The sequence below is a fragment of the Lepidochelys kempii genome, chromosome 1, assembly GCF_965140265.1.
Source record: "Lepidochelys kempii isolate rLepKem1 chromosome 1, rLepKem1.hap2, whole genome shotgun sequence".
In the NCBI taxonomy this organism is placed as follows: domain Eukaryota; kingdom Metazoa; phylum Chordata; order Testudines; family Cheloniidae; genus Lepidochelys; species Lepidochelys kempii.
In genome coordinates, this window is record NC_133256.1 from 93,009,234 (window position 1) to 93,029,161 (window position 19,928).

The 19,928-nt window shown below is 38.0% G+C and overlaps 1 protein-coding gene and 1 pseudogene across 1 annotated transcript in view; one reads left to right on the plus strand and one right to left on the minus strand.

Annotated features, from left to right (window-relative positions):
- The window catches only part of GPC5 (glypican 5), a 595,791-nt gene that overhangs the window by 456,511 nt on the left and 119,352 nt on the right, over positions 1–19,928 (plus strand). The window lies entirely within an intron of this gene.
- LOC140905653 (U6atac minor spliceosomal RNA) lies at positions 15,962–16,068 on the minus strand (annotated as a pseudogene).

Sequence of the window (19,928 nt, forward strand, 5' to 3'; positions counted from 1 at the left end):
ATATCCAATCTAAACCTCCCCCACTGCAACATAGTCGTTTTCATTTTGATCTCTAGTTTGCCATCTAGTGATTTTGATTTCCAACTATATATTCTGTTGCATGAAGGGAAAGGAGTTCTCTCTCCTCATTCCCCCACCATAATCCTGCTTTGGAAAAACCAATCCTAGATGCTTCCTGAAACTCTGGGTCCTGTTTTACTAAGATTTCTGGTTTGCTATGATCTTTCAGCTTTTGAAATAAAAATGTAATGAATAAAAGTGCTCATTAATCAGTTAATGTATGAACTTCATAGGCTGTAGAGTCATGAATGATTAAATCTGCTAGGTTTTCATGAGCTGCTGTCTAGTTAATCGACTATTTTTATCACGCAGTATTGTATAATATTGTAACATGGTTTAGGTTGCAACACATTTTATGTCATTAAAATGAATTGAGTAATACTGCTTAATGAAGTATTAACAATTCACTTGTCCTCATTAGCCACTTTCTTGTGAAGGAGATAAGTGTAGTAGAGTATATTTTTATTTATAGTGCTGGATAATTATATACAAAGGCATACCTACCAAATCATGAGGATTGACTTTTGGTACATGCAATCCTTGTTCAATCTTGCCACCACTGAAGCAAATTTATCATTTTCTGCAACTGAACTTCCTTTCTATGAAATGGCCACTTTCTCTTTTTTTTCCTGTAAAGGAGAGAGCACATTATCACATCCCTTAATAGGCTTGCAAACTATGGCTATGGTCAACAGTGATTCATAAAACAAAAGTTAGGTCTTAGATTTTGCCCTTTCATGCCTACACTCCATATTGTTATTAAGCCCTATCATATTCTGTCTTGAGACAATGGCATATTTTCTACTGACTGCTATAATGGTAGAAGGATCTAGCCACCTGTTAACCAAGTTGCAGTATATTGAAACAACATGAGATGAAATAGTTGATTAAGGGAATGCTACCAAACAATTCCTGTCTGCCTGTAATAATTAAAAAATAAAAACAAAACTCTGAAACAAAGGAATTAACTCAGTTTTTTACCCTTTGATTGCTTCATGCGTATAGTAAAAATGTTATAAAATTATTTGCTTATTAGGAGCACGTCTGAACTGAAGTTTTTTTGGGGAAAACAATTTGATTTATAGTCTGTGCTCCCATCAGAGACCTGATCCAAAACCCATTGAAAGCAATTAAAGTATCTTAATTGACTTCAGTGGGATTTGAATCTAGTGATAGGTGCACAGTGACTATTAAGAAACTTGTGATACAAGAATGGAAAAGATGGCACTGTCAAAAATATGAGAGTTTTGATTTGCATAATTTAAGACAGTCTCAAGTGGGTGATCACCATAAGCCACACTGGTGCCAAATGTGTCTCGAGGTACCAGTGATGATGTGAGCCCATAATTAGAAGACAATGATAAAATAAAGTGGCACCCCTAATAAGTGTTGTCAATGCTTGAGTTATAGAGTAACCATTGAGCACAGTGTTGCATACATATTTCTTATCTTCACGTACTCAATGTGAATTAGGAAATACTGTACTCATTGAAAATGAAAAATGAACTATTCATATATTAAGTGCTTGCATACAATATGCAATGAATAAAATATTACATTACTTATCAGCATAAATATTATGGTCCTTAATTAGGATGATCATTCACTTTTATAAATTGGAAGAACTCTGACAAATTCATAATCTACAATACCACAATAAATTTTATTCTGTTGTTCACAATTACTCAGATTGATATGTATTTGAAAAGAAAAAGACCTCGTGGATATTATCTACTGGATTTACATCTCTTTTTACATGCTGCTTCTGAAGACATATTCCCTCCTCCTATAGTGATCTTTCCCCACTTATTGAATTAAGAGATGGGGATAGAGTCCCATCTGTTGAAGGAAAATAGTTCCATTGGTGCCAGATTAAGTTGCAAATGAAGGGGGAGATTCACCTGCGAAGATATAAATAGCTTATCATAAAAGAACGTTTATTCTTCATACTCTGTATTCTCAGTCCCAACTAAACAATCTACAGTGTCATGCACGACAATGTGGACCATTCTCTATACCCTCCACTCTTTTGTGAGGATGTACCAAAAGCAAAACGAAAAAAACCCTTAATTGTTAACAAGAAAAATGTTGGTTTTGCCACAGGTATGAAATATTAAAACATCTTGTATTCATTTTGAATTTTTCACATTTTATTCTGTGTCCTACAGCAGGATGGTTTTTGTTTGTTTCCCCATCATTTCCTAATAGTGTCTGTTGTGTGGAAGTGGAAGGTTTGAGTTCTTCATTGATATTATGTTACATATATATGTATATTTTTACTGTACAGTTTCTATTATGTAATAATTTATTTTACCATCCTTTTTCAGATGTAGCTTTTAGGTAATTTACTGAAATCCTGCATGTGTGCTGCTTATGATGATGTGAAATTGTGGTGTTTCACAAACACTGGCACTAAATCATGTCATTTTATTTGAAGTTTATAATGATTTATATCACTTTAAAATATTAAACAACTTCACGACGGCAGTACTGACATTCTCAAGATCAGCTGTCAATCACATTTGTATACTATAATCTCTCTACCAAGCAAGTTTCTTAAATATTCCTTTATTCATACAGTATGTACAGAAAAGTCAGTATCCGCTGATACCCATCTCAGTGCTCTAATTATCCTATTTTTATATGACTGGCATTCACTAAAATCTGAATGAGTGACCTAAAGGTTTGTTTCATGCAAAGTGCTGTTCTGGGGAATGAAACTACTGACCTTAAAAATTATCCAGTTTGTTCGTAATAACATATTTATGCAGTAGTATAGGCTTCCATGGACCCATGGCTCTGTCTCTCTATTCTGTGAACTGGATGACTGTTGAATACCACACAGAGAAAAGTTCACAGTTTCTGTTTGTATCTTTATTGTCCTCCATAAAATCTGGGAGATAAATTACAGGTGTGTTTTTTGTTTGTTTGTTTTTTCCCATTGTGAACATCACCATGTAAAAGCAGAAAGCAGAGCTAGCAGATGTTTTACATGAAAATAATAATATCTTATTTCTATTAATCTGTTAACTTTCTGTGTAAATAATATTTCCCTCAATATTCATATTCACTTGTGAATAAGTATCCTGTCAGTGGGAGCAGTTCATTAAATTGCAAAAATGAGATGCTGACCAAAATGACTGAACTTTCTCTCTGTAGTAATTCACAATTTGTCTTAAATCAAGGGATTACCTCAATAATAATATCCTTGCTTGTTCTAGACTGTTCTCAGTGGTAGCAGATGACAGAACAAGGAGTAATGGTCTCAAATTGCAGTGGGGGAGGTTTAGGTTGGACATTAGGAAAAACTTTTTCACTAGGAGGCTGGTGAAGCACTGGAATGCGTTACCTAGGGAGGTGGTGGAATCTCCTTCCTTAGAGGTTTTTAAGGTCAGGCTTGACAAAGCCCTGGCTGGTATGATTTAGTTGGGGATTGGTCCTGCTTTGAGCAGGGGGTTGGACTAGATGATCTCCTGAGGTCCCTTCCAACCCTGATATTCTATGATTCTATGATAACACATTACATAAATTACTCTACAGCGTGCAACCTAATGAAAAGAATACTAAGTAGCACATTTGAGGTAGCCATGCCTATCTGTTAAAAATCAACAGTAGGAGTGAAAATATTTCCAGCTATTACTAAAGATTTCTTTTAAGCAAAATTTGAGAGTTTCAGTAGCAAGTAAGATTTCATAGTTAAGAAAACCTGATATGAAACTCATTAATTGATATGAAACTAATTAATTAGGTCAGACTAAGAAGTGTGGTCTGCCAGGGCCACCTAGACAGGGGGAACAAAAGGGCCCATTTGAGAGCCCCCAAAACAAGAAGGCTAGTCTGGCTGGCTCCCCAGTCTGGGTATTGCGACCTGGTGCATGGGATTGCAGCATCGTTTAAGTTGCCCGGCAGCCTATCCATTGATGGTGGATGGACTGTTGGGTCAAAAGAGAGATACCGCAACCCCACACACCAGGTCACATCATCCAGAGTAGGGAGCTGGTCCTAGTTCTTCAGGACAGGAGCCACATCTGGGGAGTGATCTCATCCTCCACACATGCACGCATGCCCACGTCCACTTGTGTGCACGCCCACACACACACATGCCCACACACACAGGAGGCCTCCCCTCAGTGGTATTTTTTTTTTTGAAAGATGAGGGGCCTTAGTTAAGATTTTGCCCAAAAACCTCCATGTAGTTCTGATAGAGGCTGTGCATAATCTGTGTTTGTATCCCCTGCCAAATCCATTGCTGAATGAAAAGGTCAAAAAGGGTTGGGAACAAGTAAGTACTTTGCTGTCCCTCAGCAAGCAGTGTTGACCGTCTCTGGACGGAGTTATATCCAACCCTTTTTTGCTGGAGGGTGATCACTGTGACTGGGGTAAAGGTCTTGAATGAGGAAGAGTGAAAGATTAATGGATTCTTGAAGATGTGGTCTAGTGGAAGAAAATTTAATTGAAACACAGTTCAACACTATGTCATATTTAACCTCAATTAACTTTGTGGCTGTTGACTCCTATATTAAGATAATGGGTAATACACTGTATGGGAGGAATTTCATTTTTCAAACCAACTCATGCTTAAGTAAAAAGCTACAGTGGAGAAGATCAGAACCATTTAATATATTAGGGATCTCAAAAAGGGGGTAAGCAGTGAAGTACTAAAACTTAGAGGTCACAGAAAAGTATGTAGAATAGTCAAGTTCTAGAGTGGACAGTGAGGAACTTCAGAGGAACCTACCCAAGCTAGCTGAATGGACAATTTGATGGCAGAAGAAATTCAATGTTTATGCATTCAAAATAATGCACATTGGAGGGAAAAAGCAGAAATATTCATATACCGTACAGGATTCTGAACTAACATCAACTCAGGAAAAGGACTTGAGCATCACTTTGGACACCTCAAACAAGACCTCTGCTTAATGTACAGCAGCAGTCAAAAAAAGCAAGCATAACTATGGTTGCATAAGGAATTGGATGGAAAATAATATAGAGACTATTCTAATGATATTATACAAATCAATGGTTCTCCCTCATCTGGAATACTCTGCCGTACTGGTCAATCATGTCAAAAAAGATATTGTAGGGTTGGAGAGAGTTCAGAAAAAGGTGGCCAGGGTGGCTAGGGGAATGAAAAACTCTCATATGATGATAAATTAAAAAAGTTGGGATTGTTTATCTTAGAAAAAAGATGAATACATTGGAACGTGTGTATGTAAAATAATGAATGGTATAGCGAAGGTGGATCAGGAATTTCTGTTCTCTCTGTCTTATAACACAATAAGGGGACAAGCAGTGAAACTGAAAGGTGGCATATTTAAAAACTGATCAACATTTTTGTTCACACAGTGCAGAATTAAATTGTGGAACTCAGTGCCACACAATGAGGCTATGAACTAAGAAAGATTCAAAGAGGTACTAGATATTTATATGGATGTCAAGAATATCCAGAAGTTACACTAATTAATAATGATTAAAAATTTTTAGAAGGCTTACTAAACCTCATGCTTCAGGTTTTAAACCAATCTCTTTATTTATTTCTAATACTTCCTCTCAAGCATTTGGTGCTGACCAGGTTGGTGACATGATACTAGAGTATATGGATTATGAGTCTGATCCAGTAGGGCAAATCTTTTGTTCCTGTCTATCACTGATTCCTGAGTGGATCCTGTAGTCTTGCTTGCTTACTCTGGTATAGTACTCTGGTATATTTTGAAAGTTGACAGTATGTGCAAATGAATCTTCAGTCTATTAATTCACCTTGGATTGCTTTAAACTTGTCCCAGTTTTGATCTCTTACATTTTCTTTTGCATTCATCGCTTAAGTAGGGTATCCATATGTGGCTGGAGGGTGCATATATGACCTTGTAAGCATAGGTCATATATGATGCATTCAAGACAGATGTATTAATTTTGCTATTGATTCCATGAAGGGCTGTGAATATAATGTCTCCATTTCATCTAACAGGAGAAAAATTCAAATCCATATGCACAATCCGAACAAGACTTTCTGTTCTCTATAATTACCCATTGGATGCAAAAGGAAAATTGGAAAAGATTATCTGTCCTGTTGCTATTATGAATGAGCATAATCTCATTAAGGACCTTCAAAGATCTGTTTCTCAAGTCCATAAAAAAGTTTAAATTAGCTTTTGAGATTGAATTATTAGGAATTAGACTGTTCCATTATGCAAGACACTTGCCTTTTCAGAGGATGAGCAAATTGCAGTTTTTCTGTGTTGGATTTTCAGGTGTACAATGAGCATTGCAATATAGCTCTGTAACATTTTGCCTGTTTATATCAATTTAGGAACATTTGTCCTCAAATTATGTAATGCTAAGATGTTGAAGGTCAATTCATCCTCTATAATTTCTGAATATTTACATGACATTATTTAAAGTGAAATGCTCTGAAGGAATCAACGCCCAATAAGAGTATGCAGGGAACAGTAAAGAAAATATTAACTTTTAATTTTTCCACAATGGCTGCCATTTGAAACTACATAAGTTACCAGATCAACCCCCCTCCCCCTTTTTTTTTCAAGGAACCTATGGATCAAATTCTGTTCCCAATGAAGTCACTTGGAGTTTTAACACTTACTTCAGTGAAACTTCGGGTTTGGCTGTGTGTGTAGTATTTATGGGGGAGATTGGGGGAAGAACTTAGTTCAAAATTTCTTGCAATTCTGTATAGAAACATTAGGTGGCAGAATTAAAGGTGCAAACATTTAATTAGAATCATAGAATCATAGAATATCAGGGTTGGAAGGGACCTCAGGAGGTCATCTAGTCCAACCCCCTGCTCAGAGCAGGACCAATCCCCAACTAAATCACCCCAGCCAGGGCTTTGTCAAGCCTGACCTTAAAAATATCTAAAGGAAGGAGATTCTACCACCTCCCTAGGTAACGCATTCCAGTGTTTCACCACCCTCCTAGTGAAAAAGTTTTTCCTAATATCCAACCTAAACCTCCCCCACTGCAACTTGAGACCATTACTCCTTGTTCTGTCATCAGCTACCACTGAGAACAGTCTAGAGCCATCCTCTTTGGAACCCCCTTTCAGGTAGTTGAAAGCAGCTATCAAATCCCCCCTCATTCTTCTCTTCCGCAGACTAAACAATCCCAGTTCCCTCAGCCTCTCCTCATAAGTCATGTGTTCCAGTCCCCTAATCATTGTTGTTGCCCTCTGCTGGACACTTTCCAATTTTTCCACATCCTTCTTGTAGTGTGGGGCCCAAAACTGGACACAGTACTCCAGATGAAGCCTCACCAATGTCGAATAGAGGGGAAGGATCACATCCCTCGATCTGCTAGCAATGCCCCTATGTATACATCCCAAAATGCCATTGGCCTTCTTGGCAACAAGGGCACACTGTTGACTCATATCCAGCTTCTCGTCCACTGTAACCCCTAGGTCCTTTTCTGCAGAACTGCTGCCGAGCCATTCGGTCCCTAGTCTGTAGCGGTGCATGGGGTTCTTCCGTCCTAAGTGCAGGACTCTGCACTTGTCCTTGTTGAACTTCATCAGACTTCTTTTGGCCCAATCCTCCAATTTGTCCAGGTCCCTCTGTATCCTATCCCTACCCTCCAGCGTATCTACCTCTCCTCCCAGTTTAGTGTCATCTGCAAACTTGCTGAGGGTGCAATCCACACCATCCTCTAGATCATTTATGAACATAATTAGTTCATGACCTTTCCTGAAGTCATTGCTTCAGAAGGATGGATGGCAGAGAATTTGCACCTTCCCCCTGCCCCTTCTTGAATCAGCCAACTAAGCAGCAGAGAGTTATTACCTGATGATTCTGCACATACACCAACCTACTTACATACTGGTAGTCTCTCTACTAACATTCTGCTGAGCTTGAATTCCCTTACAGAATCCTTTAGAAAACAGGCCTAAAGCAATCACTGCATTTTTACAAGGCTTGAGGTCCACATTTCTTAGGAGCTACTCTGTTTGGGACAAATAATATGTATGTAAAATAATATGTATTTGTATGATGTGCATATTGTACTTTTGGTGTGCTTCTGTAGCATGATTTTGGAAGACAGAGTGTTAATACTTTCTTTTCAATCCTCCCCCATGTCCAGTCAAACTTTTCTCAGCTAGCTAATGGCCTTGTATAATTTGAACAGTTTCCACCTGCATGCACTACAAAGACCTTTGCTCTCCATCTCTGCTTCCCTCTGAGTTCTGCTCAGGAAAATTTCATAACCATTACAGTATTAGCTCTCTTCCAGATAGGTCAGGTCTGGCCTCTGTGTGGTTAATCTTAAAGAGTATTGTGTTTCTAACAACAAACAGCTGAAGTATTAATTTACTGTGTTTTATGTTTTTTTCTTTTATGAAAGCAAATGGGGGGGGGGGGTTTGAAAAAAAAAACCCTTTAGCTACTGCAGAAGACAAAACCTCCATCTAACCAAAACAAAGGGAATTCCTTCCTGAATGCAAATATCAGCTGGAAATCCTCCCATCCTATGAGTTCCATGTTAGCACCTGTAATGCAGGACAGTATTTGTCTGGCTATATGATTCCTAGATTTTACGAAGGTCATTGACATATAGATTTTAAGGCTTGAAGGGACCTTTAACCTCACCCATTAATTTTGCATCAAGCCATAACTTCTATTTTGAGATATAGAACATAGTTACATATAACATATATTTTATAAACATATCCAGTCTTGATTTTTTTGTGACGGGAAATATACCACATCTCTAAGTAATTTGTTCCAGTGGTTAGTTATCCTCACAAATGTGTGCCCTATGTCTACTGTGACTTTGTCTATCCACAGCTTCCCACAATTCAATCTCATTATACCTTTTGCTTTCAAGTTAAAGAGTTGCCTACTGTTGGAAATCCCTGTGTAAGTAGCTTTTCTCTTGGATAAACTAAATAGATTAAGCTTCTGGGGTCTTTTTTTGCTATAAAGCTTGTTTTCCATACATCAGCTCATTCTTGTAGCTTTTTTCTGAATCCTCTCTAATTTTTCAATATCCTTTTGAAACATGGACACCAGAACAAGAAAAAGTATCCCAGTAATGGACTCACTAATGTGGTATACAGAGGTAATACCACTTCCCTACTCCTCTTTGATATTCCCTTGCTTATACATTTGAACATTGCATCCACCCCGTTATCCACAGCATTGCACTGGGAGCTCATGTTCAGTTGGTTATCTACTATTACCCTGATATCCTTTTCAGTGTCACCACATTATATCTTGATTCTCACTACATTTTTTTTATTCCTAGATTCATGACCTTGCATTTGGCTGTATTAAAATGCACATTGTTGAAATAAGCCCACATTATCAAGCAATCCAGGTTGGGATACATATCAGACCTGCTCCCCATCATTATAAAACCATTCCATCAATGTTTGTGCCATCTGCAGAATTTACCAGTGATGGTTTTATATTTTCTTTCAGATCTTTGACAAAGGGCCAAGAACAAATCCCTGCTCCACTGCACTAAGACCTCCAGTGGATGACTGTTTCCCATTTACAAATAGTTTTAGCAATCTATCAGTCTACTAGTTTTTAATCCATTGAATATGGGCTACATTGATTTTTGTATAGTATGTTTTATCAAAATATCATATTGGACTAAGTCAATTGCCTTACAGAAGACTATGTATATATTATGTCAACACAGTTACCTGTAGCAACCAAACTTGTAATCACATCAAAATCAATATCAAGTTTGTTTGACAAGACCTTTTTTTCCATAAAATCATGATGATTGACACTAATTATACTGCCATCCTTGTATTCTTTACTGATTGTGTCCCATACCAGCCTTTCAATGATTTTGCATCTGATCAATGTCAAGCAAATAGTCCTCTACTTACCCATTTAATCTAATTTACACTTTATATATATGAGCTTTTTACAGTCCTCTGGAACTTACACTGTTTGTTAAAAATTGATATTAGTGGGTTTAGAGAGCTCCTCAACGATTTTGTTTAACTAGACTTTGGTTCAGGTTATCTGGTCCTGGAGACTTTAAAATGTTTAAATGTAATAATTGCTGTTTTACAAGTCACTGAGGGCACAGAAAGTAGTTCTTCATCACTTTAAGATATGAATATATCATCCTGCTTCTTTCCAAACACAGAAAAGAAATACTGTTGACTACTGACTATTTTGTTATTTCTGCATCACAATTGACAGTGTTGCCATCTTTATTTAATATTGGACAGACCCCATTGCTAGAATTTCATTTGTTCCTGATATATTTAAAGAATTCCTTCTTATTCTTAACCATACCGGCCATAGAATTTTCAGTGATATCTTTAGCTTCCTTTATCAATTGCCTGCCTTTCCCAACTGCCAATTTATACTCATTGTTATCAGATTCCCCATGTTTCTATTTGTTATATATGCTGCTGACAGTCTCTGGCCATTGTACCACCATTGTCACAACTTAAGGTGACTGATGTATTTATTGAACTTTTCTCCAATCAATTTCTTTTCTAGAAATTAAGAATGAAAGATACTGGTTCCTTCTTATTTATCAATTTTGATAGCTTTTACCCAAGTGCTACAAATGCAAAGGTTTTAGAATACGTTGTCTGCTTGATAGATTAGAGAGATGATATGATAGAAAGTTGAGAAATAACTGGAATTAGGACTGATAGTGTAAGTATTTTTGGATTGCCTGAGCATCCACTATACTGCTACATCTTCTCCTTTCACAGGAATAAAAATACCATATGCTGTTAACATTTATAGAGGTTGTTTGTTAAAAAAAACTGTTGTATCTAGTAAGAAAAATATTTCCCAAGGTTTGGATTTTCAAAAGTGCTTAAATCAAAGGGAGTTGTGCTCATAAATCAGTCAGGTGCTTTTGCAAAGCCCACCCTCCCATTATTCATTGTAGACAGCTTGACCTTGTTTACCATGGATTTTTAAAAATAACTTTCTTCTCTGCATCCCTTTTAATGTAGTGAGAAACCATTTGGTTAAATGAAAAATACTGTTAATTTTCCAGGGCATAGCAACATATTTTTGAAATGTGTCCTCCTAAGCACAAATCGAGAACATTTCTTTTCATGTGAGCAGATGGTGTCAATGTTGGAGATTCTCTTCTCCAATTATTCCCTCTGTTTATTGTTCCATGTTGTGCCTCCTGTTTGTTAATCTAGGGGCTTCCCTCACAGTGGATTCCCAGGAACCATGGGGATTGTAGGCCAGACTTTCTACCCCTTCCCCTTCCCCAGATCCTTCACATCACAAGGGGAGATCTCCTGGTAATTCTCCATGATCAATTTTGTAGGCCCCTATGCAACTGTCCCAGGGTTCCTCTGTGGCAGATGATTGTTTAGCCCTCTGAAACCCAATTGCATAAGTCCCTGACCCTGTGAAAATATACTTAACTTTACATGCTTGAGTAGTCCCATATAGTTAAATGGACTTATCACATGTAAAGTGTGTGCTCATGTTTCTATAGGGTAGGGGCTTAATTGTTTTGTCCTGCAATTATGTATTTCAGTCGGGACTGAGACCCAGTGTTGTAATGTACCTCACTTTATTTAGGCTACCAGGATTTGAGGAAAATGAAGCTATTTCTATCAAAAGGCCTTCTTGGGAAGTATCCTTTGTTCCCTGTCTGGTAGATAAAGCTAAGCTGGTATCAAAGTTGCTATATAAACAATCAAATGATACATGTTAATTACCAAATAATTAAGGATGCAACCTCAAGCATCTTTTTCATGCTGTTCCACAGCAACTGGAAAAGATTATGGGGTAATGGGACCCCTGCAAAGAAACTGAAGTCAATTCAGGTAAGGTTAACCTGACAACAAAGAGTCAAAACATGGTTTTAATTTATCTAAAATCTATGTGACCTTGAATAAGAATTTTCACTTAACATGGCTATCAGTACTTGAGGAATGATAGGTATCTCTAAGCTAGACTATTTAACTTAGTAACATTTGTCAAGGAGTGGACATTATCCTATGAGCTTTATTTTTAAAAAAATTCTGTTTAAATGCCATTAAATAGTATTTTTGGATAGCTTCCAACCATTTAGCCCAAAACTTAACTAGAATGTGGGCACTAACTCATCAAGAATGTGGAAATATAATTTGGATTTTCCTTCTTTAAGAACAAGAGTGGCATTCATATTGTACCTTATGTCAGGTGGAGGACCCTTTACCAAAGCTGACAGCACTTTGAACAAAGAGAAGATATTTTGATTGCAAACGGGTATGCAGAATTTGCAAGGAAATACATCAAGACTAGTCTTTCTGAAGTGAATACTTGGATTTGCATAAAAAGCCCCTTGCCCTTATGATTCTCTTTTTAAAGACATAATCCTAAAAGATACTGAGAGCCCTTTGCAAGCTGTTTAGTGAACTGAAGGTGCTCACCACCTTGGGACAGGTACTTATAGAATCATAGAATAATAGGGTAGAGGGGACCACAAGGGTCATTTAGGCTAAGCCTCTGCCAAGATGCATTTGTTGTGTGTGAATGTATTTGTTGTGTCTAAGCCTCCTTTTGAAAACCTCCAATAAAGGAGCTTCTACAACCTTCCGAGGCAGTCAGTTCCATTGTCCCCCTGTTCTTACAGTTAGGAAGTTTTTCCTGAGATTTCATCTAAATCTGCTATGCTGTAGTTTGAACCCACTGCCTATTGTCCTGACCTCTGTGGCAAGAGAGAACAACTCTTGTTCTGCGCTTTGTGGCAAGAGAGATCACCAAGCAGGGCCCGGTTCTAAGTAACAAGTCCCCTTTTTGATTTTACTAGACTGGCCATAATAAAACAGTTCACTGTTAAAGCAATAAAGAATTTAATGTGCATAATCTGTTAACACTAACCTTTGTAACATAAAGCAAAAAGCTGTTGTTTTCGACCATAAAAAAGTGTAGCTAGAAAGTCCTGGTCCTGCATTTCACCCAATGGAATTGGTTAGCCTAATAATATCTTAAGTGACCCCATAGTCAATCACTTAGTTAGGAGCCAGGTTATCCAAAACAGAGCTTGTTGAAACCTGGAAATTCCAACATTTCAAAAATATTTTAGTTCTGGATCCCAAACAAAATTACACTTTCAAAATTTCCAGCACAAAGGAAATTCTAAAAAAAAAAAAAAAAAATTGGGGGAAAACTGAAACATTTTGATTAGATTTTTTTCCAAAATGAAACTGAGCAGCTGACTGTCCTAACTCCAGGGAACTCCTCACCCTGTGCCTAGGGATTCAGGGGCGACAGCGAGGAGAGCTGGGGCTTTCCCAGAACCTTGGCTACAGGCAGTGGCGGATTAGCCACTGGGCCAACAGGGCGTGTGCTCAGGGGCCCCGACCAATTGGGGGGTCCTGTAAAAATGGGTGTCCCCCATGCCCTGACCCACTCTGCGTGCCTAGCACTCATGCAGGGGAAATGGGGTAAGTGCACGGGGACAAGGGGTGTCGGAGTAGACTGCAGGTGGAAGGGGTCGGGAGGGGCCCCAATTTGCTCTGGCCCAAGGCCCCACAAAACCATAATCTGCCTCTGGATGCAGGAAGTCCTGGGATCCCCAGCCCTAGGACAGCCTGCATAGCAGGGCTACTTTGAAGCTCTGGACCCTGGCAGCCTGGTCTCACTTGCAGCCCAATAGATGAACAGGCAGGAAACAATGCAGGTTTCCAATGGAACCTTACATATGTTTAGCAGATGTTTGGTGGATGTTTGTCAAAACAAAAATGTTTCCATAAACTATTTCATTTCATGGCTTTTTCTGACCAAAATATAAGTTTAGTAGGAAAATTCCCAACGAGTTTTAGTCATAAACAAGACAAATAATTATTGAGCTGTGTCTAAATGCTACAGACCAAATTCCCATTGACTTCAGTAAGGGCGGGACAGATGTCCACCAGTCATAGGAATGACAGTAATTCACCATATTGTTATAAAGAAACAGCTTGTAGAGTCGTGGAAACTGCTTGCACTCATTTAATCCTGTGAACAATTCCATGTTGATAAACCTTTTCACTAATTTTTCATGCTGTTTTGTTCTTGAAGGACAGTGAATGAGCTATGCCATTAAGATGTACTAGTTAATAAAGGAAAACAATCCAAGATAGCTCTGTCTATCTTATCAGGGAAAATTCAGTTTGCAGTTTGCTTTCTTCACTGGCTTGCTTTTCATGCCTTTGCATATTCTTTTCCTCAAACAGAATTAGCTATAAACAGTAAAAGAATGCTCTTCTCATCTGAGTATATACATTGGTTACATTAAATAATGTTACCTCTAGGGGGATTATGTGCCAAAATATTAAAGATTTTATTTGTCAAAATAATGCACAATAATCACACCAGTTTCAGTTGTTCTGGTAATTTATTTAAACTACAATACAGAAAAAAAGTCACAATAACTATTTAGCATTTCCTAAGCACACGAAAGTTAAATTACAAACACTTTGTATTTAATACCCTGCATTGCCGTTATAATCCTGAATTTTCATTTAAATTACATTACAGAACACCAAACAGAAAAAAAAAAAAAAGTAGAATGTCATTTTAAATTGCTCAGACTTTCATACATGAAAGTCATCCAGTTTTGCTAATCCGTTGTCCTGGACCTGGCTGGGTACTTTGGGAAGTGCTTGGTTCTGATTGTCCTGGCATTTTATTGACTATTTGATAAATGTTTATTCATAGATTCATAGATATTAAGGTCAGAAGGGACCATTATATCATCCAGTCTGACCTCCTGCACAATGCAGGCCCAGAATCTCACCCACCCACTCCTGCAATAAACCTCTCACCTATGTCTGAGCTACTGAAGTCCTCAAATCTGCTCTTTTCTGGACTCTCTCCAGTTTGTCCACATTTTTCTTGAAGTGTGGTGCTCAGAATTGGACACAGTACTCCAGCTGAGGCCCCACCAGTGCCAAGTAAAGCCAGACAATTACCACCTTTGTCGTATATGCAACACTCCTGTTAATACACCCCAGAATGGTATTAGTGTTTTTTGCAACTGCCTCACATTGTTGGTTCATATTTAATTTGTAAGCTACTCTAACCCATATATCTTTTTCAGCAGTACTGCTGCCTGGCCAGATATTCCTTATTTTGTAGTTGTGCGTTTGATTTTTTCCTTCTTAAGTGAAGTACTTTGCACTTGTCTTTATTGAATTTCATCTTGATTTCAGACGATTCTCCAATTTATCAAGGTCATTTTGAATTCTAATCCTGTCCTCCAGAGTGCTGATAACTCCTCTTCATATGACAGTGAACAATTGATAATTACTCTTTGAGTAGAGTTTTTCAACCATTTATGCCCCCACCTTATAGTAATTTCATCTAGACCACATTTCAGTTCCCTGGTGAAAATAAGATTAGCTATTCTTACATGAGTTCCACCATCTTGGGCTAAAATTTCATGAGATTTTAGTCACATCCAAACCAGAAATGGAAAATAGGTTCCTTCCAGTTTGGAAGGATCCAAAATCAGATATGATCCCAAATCAAAACCACAGGAGTAGGCTCAGATCAAACTGAACCCACCCAAAGCTTGAATTGGTTGGATTTAAGACTGTATTTTTGACCTCTCTCAGATGTTCAGCGATTGACGGTTCCAGTGGTGGAGCAGTTGCCCACTGCCACCTCTTCTTCACTCTGTGGTTGCTGGAATACCAGCTTCTAGTTTCATGCATCAATTCAACGTTTTATTTGCCCTCAATGTCTTTTTTTTAATTGGGTAAGTCAAACAAATTCTGAGCTGTAATCTAACCCCATTGTGCCAGTTTGGCAAAGGAAAAAAGTGAGAAAGCACATAGAGCTTCCTAGCTGATTCCCTTACTGTCATTTATAAGGCTTTACATGACTTTGGCAATGTAGGGATCTTAAATTTTTTACAGGTTTATGCTCCTGGGGGAACCGACTAAGATTGGAACAGTTAACTAATGATAGGAACATTAACAATGTTAGATGCCACAAAGTAAGTGGCAATACCTTAACCATATGCGTGTTGTAAAGGTCACTAGGACCTCTTCCATCCTTATTAAGGGGAGTGCTAACCAGGCTGCTACATTTCTGCCTCAGAGAATGAGATCAATTAACTAGCAGGCAGGCTGTTACATTTCTGCCTCAGGGACAGAGCCTGCCTCCTGCATAATAAAAAGCCCTACCCCTCCACACAGGTCTCTCTTGCTTGTTGGTACGCATGCATACTCATCCCTGCCCCCTGACAGAGATCAACATCTCCCCTGTAGGCATACATGCCCAGTCCCCCTCCCCCTCCAGTGATTAGTGTCTCTAAGGCTGCCCCAGACATGTTAGAAGAGACACGCTGCCTGGGCTGCTGGGGAAGAGGTACATGTCCCCCTGCAGATTTATTTTGCATTTTTCTGCATGGGGGGAAGAGAAAGATGCAGACCATATGAATTCTGAACCCCCACAGGGATGCAGAATTCTGTCAGGAATAGTAATGTTTTTCTATTGTTACATTTTCAACCTTAATTTTAAATACAGAGTTTGCCCTAAAAAGACTTCAAACACTTGAATGCTTTAGATCAGCAAGCAAGAGCTAAATGACCCACGAAAACCCTGAAGGTTTTGTTTCCAGATATTCTCAAAAAACTCAGCCAGATACCAGAAGGCGTGGGATGCCAAAATGAGAAAGACACAGAGAATCTGTGCTTCTGCCAGTAAGACACAGAGAATCATATGGTGTTGTAATTATCTTTGTCACTTCATCTCACAGCCAGGACAGCTCTCATTCTGACCTACTGTTTCCCCATAGCTTTCACAAGTTCCAAAGGGCATGAGTCTAGTTTGCAGATGGTTGAGTGGGTTTGTCTCAGTGCATCTACAACATTCATTTTGGACACTAAATAAAACTCATATAGGGAAAATGGTGCATAAGTTCCATCCTGCCTTGCTACTGCTACCACCACTCCAGAGAGATTGTTGCAGGTCTGATCTCCCACGATGAAAGAAAAAGACTTGCGTCTTTAGTTTAATCCATTTTGTTATCTTTTTAAGCAGCTGGGTCAAGTGTCTGTTTGCTATATTGCTTTTTAAAATTTAATAACCAATAACCTGTGAACATGTTCAGCATGCTCAATTAACAGAATTTCTAAATTATTTATTTCAATATAGAATCCTCAGAAAAGGTGCCTCTCTTAGGCTGTAGGTATGTCTGCCAAAATCTAGAAAAACAGTCACAAGACAAGATTGAGCTACCAGTGCCTCTTTGGCCCCAACCTGGAAAATAATTAAAATAAAGTATTAGAATAAAAAGGAAAACAGTACTCTCCTTACCACATACCCCATCTCTTAGTGTTCCCATCCCCCAAAACCCGGGATAAGAAGAGAAGTTAACAGATTTGGGCTGTTTCCCACCAAGAGGGTAAAGACCCCTTACAGAGGACCCCTGTGAGCAGCTCCCTTTCGTTTATACCAGGATGGTTCCAGTTCAAGTGCTTCGACTGACTGCAGTTGTGGCAAAGGCCTCCATTGTTTCTTGGTATTTTAAGTCTTTGTAGTCACACTGGTTCCCCCAGCCCCCTCCAGTACTGTATTCTCTTCAGTTTTAAGGGCTATTCTCTGAGGCCTTTCTAAAGATAATTTATATAACTCTTTATGTATTTATTTGCCCACCTACCCACTCATTTCTTAATAGTCCACCCACATATTCACATGCACAGTTTAATGGGGGATGAAATCTTGGCCCTGCTGAAATCAATGGCAGAACTTCCACTGACTACAATAGGGCCAGGATTTGATTCATGGATTTTACTAAGAAAAGTGATGCAATGCATGACTTTTATGACCGTCGTGACAAACATTTACCCTTTCCCATTATTATTAGTTGTCCACTCTCTTGAGTTCCAGAAATCATTTTCAAAGTTCTTAAGTGGAAAACATTTAAAATATTTTCCTTCTGTGACAGTAGCTATTAAAAGCCTATGCACAAGAGATTTCATGCCATCCCAGTTATTCATTTACTTTATTCTTCCAGGTATAATTTGCATTGTAGTATTCAACAAGGGCTTTAATTCTGAAATAGTGCCATACTTTTTTGGGGAAAAAAAAGATTGCTAGCCATTCAATTAACTACTTTCAGGATGAGATTGCCTGGGCACGTTATGCTGTCAGTGCATAATTTGATATTGAGTTTCCATCTTACTTCATAAGATTTAACCTTATACCCTGTGCATATATCGTGCACCCACTGCGACAGAAGAGAAGTTAATGCTTTTATATATTTGATGTCTATGGGTGTAAAAAGTACAACTGCACACATTAGCATTTAATTTTCTCCAAACATCTGCCAGTTTAAGATCCCTTAGGATTTTATTTAATTTGTAAGTGAAAGCTGGAAGTCATTCTGCTTTCCCAGGTCTATCCTCCACTTCCAGATTTCAATTAAAAATCTCCCCTATGGCATCCTTCACCTGCAAAAACAAAGCAAATATACTAACAGAAAAGGGACCTGCATCTGAATTAGACACATGCATGTCTACTTGGTGGATATATATTCAGCAGGGTAGGCAAACTGTCTCAGGCACTCAACCTTGCCTCCAGTGAAAATAAATCTCTTCACTCTACTTTCACTCATTGAATCAGCTAAAACAGTATTTTTTCTATTGACTAAAACAGCTGTATCTTTTTTCTTTGAGCAATAGAAAGCTGCAAGACCTTGACCAATTTTATCCTCTGTATTTGTCAATCACATCTTTCAACCCGGGGGACAGGGGGAGGAAGGGAAGGAGGGGGAAGAATGCCTGAGGGACATACTTTCAAACAAGAAAGTGCAGGACATTCACTGGTTAGACACGTTTCTCCCCAAATATTGGGATTAAGGAAAATGTTGTTGTAACTATGAATGACAAAGAAAGAAAGAGAAACAAGTATGCTCCACGCACAAGAACTTGGGTGTTTAAAAAGGGCCAGTGGGGAGAAAAAATTAGACATAAAAATGATAATTCTGTGTTAAGTATTATTTATAACTCCAAACCCACAATTCTTTAATCATATAAGAAAGCTTCAGTTAAAAAAACATCCTGAGTAAGAGAGGAAGCGAAACTAGCAATTAAACCTAAATATATAACAGATGGAAAAGATGGTGAATTTGGTAGCAATGAATACAAATCAGTAGTTAGGAAATGCAGACAATTGATAATTGAGGCTAAAGATGAGAATGAATCATCTATGGTCAGTAGAGTTAAGGATAATTAGAAAGATTTTTTTTTAACTGTATCAGGAATAAACAAAATTCATGCAGAAAAAAAGCATGAATATTCAATGACTATTGTTGTTCTGTGTTTGGAAAAAAGCAGCAGGATGTATTCAGACCTTAGTGTGGTAAGGAAATACTTTCTATTCCCTCAGTAACTAGGGAAGATGTTGAACACTTTAAAATCATAAGAGGAAGAGGAATAACTTGAACCCAAGAGTATTAAAATAAATGGTTGAGCTCTTTGAACCATTAATGTTGATTTTTAACAACTCTTTTAACATCGGGGAAGTTATACAGGACTTTTATGTTTTAGTAGGCTAAATCATATAACCTGGGTAACTGTACACCAGTTAGTGTGACATAAATCCCAGGCAAAATCATGGCAAGGTTGATATGGGACACAATTAGTAAAGAATTAAATATAGTTTTATGGAAAATAGGTCTTGTCAAATAAACTTGTAATCTCAACAAAAATTATATCAAGTTTGGTTGATAAAGGTAACTGTGTATATATATTATATTTAGACTTCTGTAAGGCAATGGACTTGCCTTTATCAGAATTGCAAGATGTTCTGATAAAATAGTAGTACTATAAAAAATCTACATCAACTATCTATTTACATATTAAATATATTAGAAGCTGTTTAATGGTATCTGTGCATTCCCACCTGTGGAACATGATCCTCATAGTATTG